We start from the raw sequence: 9,148 nt of genomic DNA, 5'->3' as shown, positions 1-9,148 counted from the left end.
CACCTCTCTGGGCAACTTGGGCCAGGGGCTCACCACCCTCACTGTAAAACTTTGCTCCCTTCTCTTTAGCCTGAATCTCCCTCTTCTCATTCAAGCCATGGCCCCTTGTCTTATCACAGCAGGTGCTGATCTGAAGTCTGTCCTCAGCTTTCTTCCCAGTCCCTTTAAGCACTGAAAGACTACCAGAAGGGCTCCCTGGAGCCTTCTCTCCTCCAGGCTGAACAACCCCAACTCTCTCAGCCTTTCTTCACAGGAGAAGAGATCACCTTTACACACTCCAGGTCTTCCTTTCCTTCTCTTACATCAGGCTTGCACTGAAGCTATGAAATTGTCCTGAGGCAAGCCATGTCAGCACTCAGTTATCCCTCCTGTTGGAAAGCTGCACTCCGTGGTCTGAACAGGTGAACCCTAAAAGCACAACTTCTTCTCCCATGAATAGTGGGCATGGAGAGCATTTTACTCCTCACTTCTCTGTTCAGAATAGCTTAAAATCCCAATTCTTCTCTGACATATCTGCAGCTGAGACCTTCTGTTTGACCTCCTCTGTGAATATAGTATGAACAGTCTCAATCTCATCCTCAGGGTTATCAGTGACAGCACTGCCTGGCAGTAAACCCAGGATGAACCTTTGCAGGACCCCCACGATGCAAAGTCCTCTGCTTTGATAAGAAACAACTTTCCAGCCTGGTTTTCCAAACAGTTTTGCAGCCACTGAGTAAGAATTTTCTTCTAATGAGGTTTCTCTGCCTTGGCTATGAAAATATAATTGGAGACAACAGAAAGCTTTGTTAAGGTCAAGTTATGTGATACCCAACTGCTTTGCTTTTGGCCATAAAACTGATTACACTGTCACAGGAGAAAAGAAAATCCTGAGTGATATGAGAGCCATTTGCTCTAGACAAAGCCCATGGGATGCTGCTGACCTCCTCATTATGTGCTAACAGTTTCATTATTTGTTCCAGTGTTTCCCTGGCAGATTAAATCAAGCTGCTGGTCTGTACGTGGAGCTTCCTTAACCCCATTTGAAAGAGAAATATCTTTTGTTGGCTTTGCCAGGAAATGTCATCCATTCTTCATGAGGTCTCAAAAGCTGTGGTGAGCAGCTCTGAGTTTGTTCCAGGCTTTTTTCTACATAGATTCATAAAGTGGTTTGGGCTGGAAGGGGCCTTAAAGGTCATCTAGTTCCATCCTCCCTGCCATGGGCAGGGACATCTTCCACTAGACCAGGTTGATCAGGTCTAAAGTGAAGGTAAAACCCATAACTTCCCTGGGAAACCTTTTCCAGTGCCTCACCACTCTCACTGTAAAGATTTTCTTCCTAACCTCCAGTCTAAATCTGCCCTCCCCAAGATTAAATCCACACCTTCTTGTCCTGTCACTCCAGCCCTTGTAAAAAGCCCCTCTCCAGCTCTCCTGTAGCCCTCATCAGGTACTGGAAGGCTGCTCTGAGGTCTCCCTGGAGCCTTCTCTTCTCCAGGCTGAACATAGAATCATAGAATCAGTCAGAGTTGGAAGAGACCACAAGGAGCAGCCAGTTCCAACCCTCCTGCTGTGGGCAGGGACACCCTACCCTAGAGCAGGCTGCACACAGCCTCAGCCAGCCTGGCCTTAAACACCTCCAGCCATGGGGCCTCAACCACCTCCCTGGGCAACCCATTCCAGCCTCTCACCACTCTCCTGCTCAACAACTTCCTCCTCACCTCCAGCCTCACTCTCCCCACCTCCAGCTTTGCTCCATTCCCCCCACTCCTGTCACTCCCTGAACAGCCCCAGCTCCCTCCACCTGTCCTCATAGGTGAGGTGCTTCCACCCTTGCCATAGCCCATGGTGATTTTCACTGCACCTAGCTGACTGGAGAACAAAAATCCACATTCTTATTCTTGCTTTCTCTGTGTCGGTTGCTTGCTGGCAGCTACAGATTTAAGTTGACACTGAAGCGACTCAATATGAGACACTCTAATATGCTGGGCATAGCTCATCCACAACCTTCCCTCTCTGCTGAGAACCAGACCAATATTTTCCCATGTTTTTGAGGAATGAAGCTGATGAGGGGTTTGGAGGGGAAATTTGTTTCTTGCAAGAGTGGTCAGGGATTGGAACAGGCTGCCCAGGGAGGTGGTGGAGTCATCATAGAATCAGCCAGGTTGGAAGAGACCTCCAAGCTCATCCAGTGCAACCTAGCACCCAGCTCTAGCCAATCAACCAGACCATGGCACTAAGTGCCTCATCCAGTCCCCTCTTGAACACCTCCAGGCATGGCGACTCCACCACCTCCCTGGGCAGCCCATTCCAATGCCAATCACTCTCTCTGACAACAACTTCCTCACAACATCAAGCCTGTCACAGCTTGAGACTCTGTCCCCTTGTTCTGTTGCTGTTTGCCTGGCAGCACAGCCCAACCCCACCTGGCTACAGCCTCCCTGCAGGCAACTGCAGACAGCAATGAGGTCACCCCTGAGCCTCCTCTTCTTCAGGCTAAACAACCCCAGCTCCCTCAGCCTTCAAAAACAAGCAGATGTGGCACTTCAGGACATGGCCTGGTGCTCATGGAGGTGTTGGGTAGAAGGTTGGACTTAATGACCTTAGAGGCTTCTCTCAACCTTAAGGGTTCTATGAGTCCTTATCCCTCTTGCTTCTAATATACTTATGCAGGAGTTTCTTCTCCTCCTCCACATCCTTCTGAGTTCCCTTCTCATTCTGTGCCTTGGCCTGTTGGTTGTCTCTTCCCAGGCTCACACACTAGGCTTTTGTGCTCCTCCTCAGTCATCTGACCCAGTTTCCAGCCTGAACTGTTCAGCTCTGCGTTTGTGGCGACTGAAGGCATCATGACTTAGTGCTAATAAACAACCCCTGTGAGCTGTGCAGACAAAGCACACCAGAGAGATCTGGGCCACCGTCACCCCTGTCCAGCACACCCCATTTCTCTCTGTATACTGATCTGAGAGACTTCAGCCTGCAGAAAAATAGGAGACAGTTATTCTTCTGTGGGATGCAATTAGCAGTGATTTGCACTAAGGGCTGCCAACATTGGCCTGTGACTCAGTTGCTCCAGACAGTGCACAGAGCAAAGGCTCTTCCATGGACTGATGAAGCTATCACATGCATTGCTCACAGGGTGGCAGAGGGAACTGGGAACAGGCCTCCATGCCCCAGGCAGGGAGCAGCAGAAGGCAAAGGTCAGGGAGTTAGTTTGACCTGCATTTCACTCAGTCCCCCTGCAACCTACTGCTGCCTGCAGTAAGGTGAGAGAAGCAAGAAGCAACCTGAGAGACTGTGCTGAGTATTCCCATGGGCAAAGACCCCATGTCAGTGGGCTGCCTGGTGTCAAGGTTTGGAGGCTCCAAGAAGCTATTAAGGAAGTAAAGGATACCCATGAGGAATTGGGATAGCCATTCCCATTGGAATGGGCTGCCCAGGGAGGTGGTGGAGGCACCATCCCTGGAGGTGTTCAAGAAAAGCCTGGATGAGGCACTTAGTGCCATGGTCTGGTTGACTGGATAGGGCTGGGGGATAGGTTGCCCTGGATGATCTTGGAGGTCTCTTCCAACCTGGTTGATTCTATGATTCTAAGTCTTTACAGGCAGCTTGTCCAGCTGTGGGAGACTGCTTAGGAGAAGCAGATGTGGGTCAGGAGGGCAGATGACAGCAGGGAAGGAACACACTTGAGGAGCCCTGAAGAGCGAAGACAGCTTTGGTGGCAGGCTGGTGTTGGGATAGGGGAGGGCAGCAGCAGAGGTGCAGGCAGAGGGGATGAGCTTGCAGCAAACTGGTAAAGCCAAGGTTCCCAGAGGAGCATTTTAAGTGAGCAGAGTGGGGCAGGATTGAACTCGCTGAGGCAAGGACAGGGCAGTAAAAGAGATGAAGTCACATTCCCAAGCTTCTGGCATGTCTGGATGTATGTTACTGTGGAGCTTTTCTCCCACCTGAATGGAGAAAGTCTTGGTTAAAGGCACTTTTCCAGGTTTTCTGTTCCTCTGGTAGCCTACTGAGAGAAGTAACTGAGGTTGGCTTAAGGGTATCCACAAACCTGCCTGTGCACAAAGAGAACCTGCAGCAAAGCTGCAGGAAGTCAATCCCCAGACCCACAGTGTTCTTACGAGGCTTCGATGCCTCCCTCTCCACTGTGTGTGCCTGGTGGCAGCAGAAGAAACATGAGCCCTAGCTAAGCTAACAAGCATGGACACCCTACCTGTGTAGATGGAACAGAAGGGTTGAATTATGGAAACATTCAGCTGAAAGTCTGCAAAATTCAGAAGTAGCTTCAACATGAGGACCCAGAGGGAAATCTGAGTCAAAGACAGCAACAGGGAGCTGACCTGAATAATAATCGTGGCATTGGCAGCAGATCAAGGAGGAGGATGGATGGAAGCACATGGGGAAGAGGCTGAGGTCTCAGCCACATGGAGCTTGAGCTGATGGCTGCATCTCCAGAGGACACTGAAAAGACAGGCTGGTATTTTCACATGGGCTCAAAGAGACAGGACCAGAGTGACCAGGCAGAGATGTGTCACCAGCAGAAAATCAGGAGCTGACTCTTTCTTTGCAGGTTAGATTGTTTCCAGGTAAAGCCTGAGGAGAAGAAGGTGTGAGGCAGAGGTGGGTGTCACCACCATGGAAAGCCAGAGCCCTGGGTCTTGCTCTTGCCAAATAACCCCAAGCCAAGAAGAGACAGAGCCATCACTGGCTGAGAGAACAGAATCATAGAATCAACCCAGATTGCAAGAGATCTCCAAGCTCAGCCAGTCCAACCTAGCCCTAGCCAATCAACCAGACCATGGCACTAAGTGCCTCATCCAGTCCCCTCTTGAACACCTCCAGGGACAGCGACTGCACCACCTCCCTGGGCAGCCCATTCCAATGCCAATCACTCTCTCTGCCAACAACTTCCTAACAACATCCAGCCTAGACCTCCTCTAGCACAACTTGAGACTGTGTCCCCTTATTCTGTTGCTGGGTGCCTAGGAGAAGAGCCCAACCCCACCTGGCTACAGCCTCCCTGCAGGTAGTTGCAGGCAGCAATGAGCACATGCTTCTGCTCATCACCTATGCACACCTGGGTGGGACACAGCCAAAATCCAGGAACATATGGTGAGAGCATGGACAGAACCCAGCAGGAACTCCACCAGTGAGGGTCTGAAGGACTCAAAGTGGTAGTGGCTCTGTGTACTGAGAGAGGATAGACTGAAAGAGTTGGGGCTGGAGAAGAGGAGGCTCCCAGGTGACCTTCTTGTGGCCTTTCAATATCTGAAGGGGCCCTACAAAAAAGCTGGGGAGGGACTTTTCAGGATACCAGGGAGTGACAGGAGTGGGGGGAATGGAGCAAAGCTGGAGGTAGGGAGAACCATCCTGAAGGTGAGGAGGAAGTTGTTGAGCATGAGAGTGGTGAGAGGCTGGACTGGGTTGCCCAGGGAGGTGGTTGAGGCTCCATCCCTGGAGGTGTTTGAGGCCAGGCTGGATGGGGCTCTGGCCAGGCTGATCTAGGGCAGGGTGTCCCTGGGCATGGCAGTGGGGTTGGAACTGGCTGCTCCTTGTGGTCCCTCCCAACCCTGACTGATTCTATGACTCTCCATTGATTGGTGGACATCTCTGTGCATCCTTTGGCTCCCAGCACGGTTGGGTAGGAGAACACACAGCAGTGGGAATTCCTGACTAAACTACTTAGCCTCTCTCAAGCCAGTATTAACTGGTACTGAATCACTGAGGAAAACTCTTCCTCTGACTTCAGAGGACTCCAGCTCAAACCTCAGTAACGTTTCTACTTCCAGCTGGAGAGGCTCTGAGATTGCAGATAAACCCACAGGCTGACCTGTGAGTCCTGGATCTTTTTGTATTCCCTATAGTACCTTTCCTTTTTTTTTCTCCCAGCTGGAACAACCCAGGTGTTTGCTTGGAAAGAGAAAAGGGTCCCCATGGCAAATATTTGTTCATTCATTCACTTCCTCCCAGTCCCTTTGTAAAATGCCAAATCTTCTCAGAACTGTCCACGCTCTCCCTGGGCCTGATCAAAGGCATCGTTATTCATGAAGGGCATCAGTCGACTGAACATGTTCAGAAGAAACATTTTTCCCCTAACAAGACTCTCAGAGATCAGCAGCTCAGCATCCCACACGCCCCCCAGCATGGTAAGTGGAGGGGAAAGGCACCAAAAGGGCTGTGGGACACAATCTCCAGGCTCTTCTCCAGTGCCTGTGGCCAGGGTGACCACGGACACCAGTAGTATAGCACTGACAGCACCAGCAGCAGGCAATGAGCTTTGTACCAAGGACTGAGCCAGAGATGTGGGGTGCAGCATAGAGGTATGGGTGTGGGGTGGTAAGAGCTGGGGCACAGGTTGGCACTGGGGACCCCATAGCTATAAACCACACAGGAATGGTGAGTTACTGAAATGCAGACCAGGAGGTGAGCCATGGTGGGTTGACGAGTGACAGAGAGCAGAGAAGCAGAGTCTAATATATGGAAAGGTCACTGCATATGATGAATTTAGACATAACCCAGCTGCAGACCAGAGAATCATAGAATCATAGAATCAACCAGGTTGGAAGAGACCTCCAAACTCATCCAGTCCAACCTAGCACCCAGCCCTGCTCAAGCAACCACACCATGGCACTAAGTGCCCCAGCCAGGCTTGGCTTCAACACCTCCAGCCACGGCCACTCCACCACCTCCCTGGGCAGCCCATTCCAATGCCAATCACTCTCTCTGACAACAACTTCCTCCTAACATCCAGCCTAGACCTCCCCTGGCACAGTTTGAGACTGTGTCCCCTTGTTCTGTTGCTGGTTGCCTGGCAGCCAGAGCCCAACCCCACCTGGCTACAGCCTCCCTGCAGGTAGTTTCCTCTCCTCCTGTCACTTTTTTACCTGGCACAAGAAGCCAACCCCCACCTTGCCAGATGAAGAAAGAAGCAATGGTGTGAAGTTTCCTTTGCTCAGTGCAAGAAGAGCAAAAATGTAAAGGCCTCTTAGCAACTATAAAGACCCCAAGAGCATCTTAGAGCAAGCAAACCAAAGCCACCACCAAGAGCACCGCATCCTTCCCTAAGGACCCAGACGCTGACAGCTTGCTGCAGCATCCCACATTGCTGTCAGCATGAAACCACCAACCTTAGGAGCCAGGGAAGCAAAACAGGGATGAACATCCCCCCACAAAAAAAAAAAGGGGATAGAAGCTAAGTGCATGCATAAACATTTTAATTGCCTCATTTCCCTGTACCAACCTGTCTTGTCTGAGAGTTATTAAACTGCTGAGATCCTGTCCACAGTGCTGACACGTTCTTGGCTTTCCTCACACAGAACATGTGCTTCCCTCTTGCCCACAAAGATTGGGAGCAGAACATGAGCAGCATTAATTGCTGAGTGAAAGGGGGCTCAGCACAAGTTGTCATTTCTGTGTCGTTTAATGGGATTTGGTAATGACTTTCCCCTCTGATTGGGCTTTCCTCTGGAGGGGACTCTTCCAGCTGCAGTCCGGGCTGCTGGCTCCACATCTGTTCTCCCTGAAGAGACCTTTGCAAAGACACTGAGCAATGCTCTGTGCCTCTGCTGAAGCCACCAATTCATTCTCTGTGACATAAAGCACTCTAGTCATGTCTCGGTGGCAGCGTCTCCTATCCCACAGCACCATCTCGTGGGAGACTGAAATCGGGAAAATCCACTAGGAAAACCACCAACGTGGATTTAATCCACTTCCAAGGGTCCCATCGCTCCTGCAAGAGCCTGCTTGGCACAGCAGAACCAGAGGTGCAGCTTGGCAGGACTTGTCCTGCCTCTTGAGGGCAACTAACCCAGCAAGAGGAGGCAGGGGCGCAGCAAGAGGAGGCAGGGGCGCAGCAAGAGGAGGCAGGGGCGCAGCAAGAGGAGGCAGGGGCGCAGCAAGAGGAGGCAGGGGCGCAGCAAGAGGAGGCAGGGGCGCAGCAAGAGGAGGCAGGGGCGCAGCAAGAGGAGGCAGGGGCGCAGCAAGAGGAGGCAGGGGCGCAGCAAGAGGAGGCAGGGGCGCAGCAAGGGCAGGCAGGGGCGCAGCAAGAGGAGGCAGGGGCGCAGCAAGAGGAGGCAGGGGCGCAGCAGAGGGAGGCAGGGGCGCAGCAAGGGCAGGCAGGGGCGCAGCAAGGGCAGGCAGGGGCGCAGCAAGGGCAGGCAGGGGCGCAGCAAGGGCAGGCAGGGGCGCAGCAAGGGCAGGCAGGGGGGCAGCAAGGGCAGGCAGGGGGGCAGCAAGGGCAGGCAGGGGCGCAGCAAGGGCAGGCAGGGGCGCAGCAAGGGCAGGCAGGGGCGCAGCAAGGGCAGGCAGGGGCGCAGCAAGGGCAGGCAGGGGCGCAGCAAGGGCAGGCAGGGGCGCAGCAAGGGCAGGCAGGGGCGCAGCAAGGGCAGGCAGGGACCCATTGCAAGTTTCTCTTCCCAGGAGGAAGCAAAGCATCCTGCACTGCACTACAAAAGCAATCTCCCTGTTTTCTGCCTAGGTTTTGGGGAAAAGTGTGAGCTCTCCTCTCTCAGGAACCTGCCTGCAGCTGCAGATGATTTGCTGGGATGCAGGGAAAACTGTTCCCAAGCTTGGCTGGTGCATGGCACCAGCTGGGTCCCACCATGGGGCATGGAGACACAGTGCTTTCCACCTTCCAGGAAACCACCACCTGAGGCCATTCCAACGGCACTGCCGTTCCTGGTGGATGCTCACAGCAGCTTTCCTCCCCCCATCAGCTCTCCTCCCGATGGAAACATCTTCTGTTGCCTTTTAGATACAGAAAATCACCCTCCCTAGCCAGCACCACAGTGAGAAAAACTGTAGGAGTAGCAAACAGCTGCTGTCTGCTACAAACATTTGACATGAAGCCTATCAAATTAGCTCTCCAGCTCGCTAGCTCCTGCCTCATACCTACACAACCCAGCAGCACATCACCCTTGGCCACATGCTGGGAAGCCCATTTGGAAAGCAGCAGTCTGCACACCAAGGCAGGAGCCTCAGATGTTTGGCCATATCTCCTACACATGTCCCCAAACCCAGAATTTAGCCTCTGGCTTGCAACTGTAGGAGCTCAGCACTTCCAGTTCCTCCAGACACCAGCCCCAAGGGGTTATTAATGTGCTCCATTTATACCAGCACACTGCAAATGTGGTGTCTCAGGCATCCATTAAGCTTTCAGGTGTCCTGCTGAGCT

Source organism: Pogoniulus pusillus, chromosome 29, assembly GCF_015220805.1.
Source record: "Pogoniulus pusillus isolate bPogPus1 chromosome 29, bPogPus1.pri, whole genome shotgun sequence".
Classification (NCBI taxonomy): domain Eukaryota; kingdom Metazoa; phylum Chordata; class Aves; order Piciformes; family Lybiidae; genus Pogoniulus; species Pogoniulus pusillus.
This window is presented reverse-complemented; position numbering follows the sequence as displayed.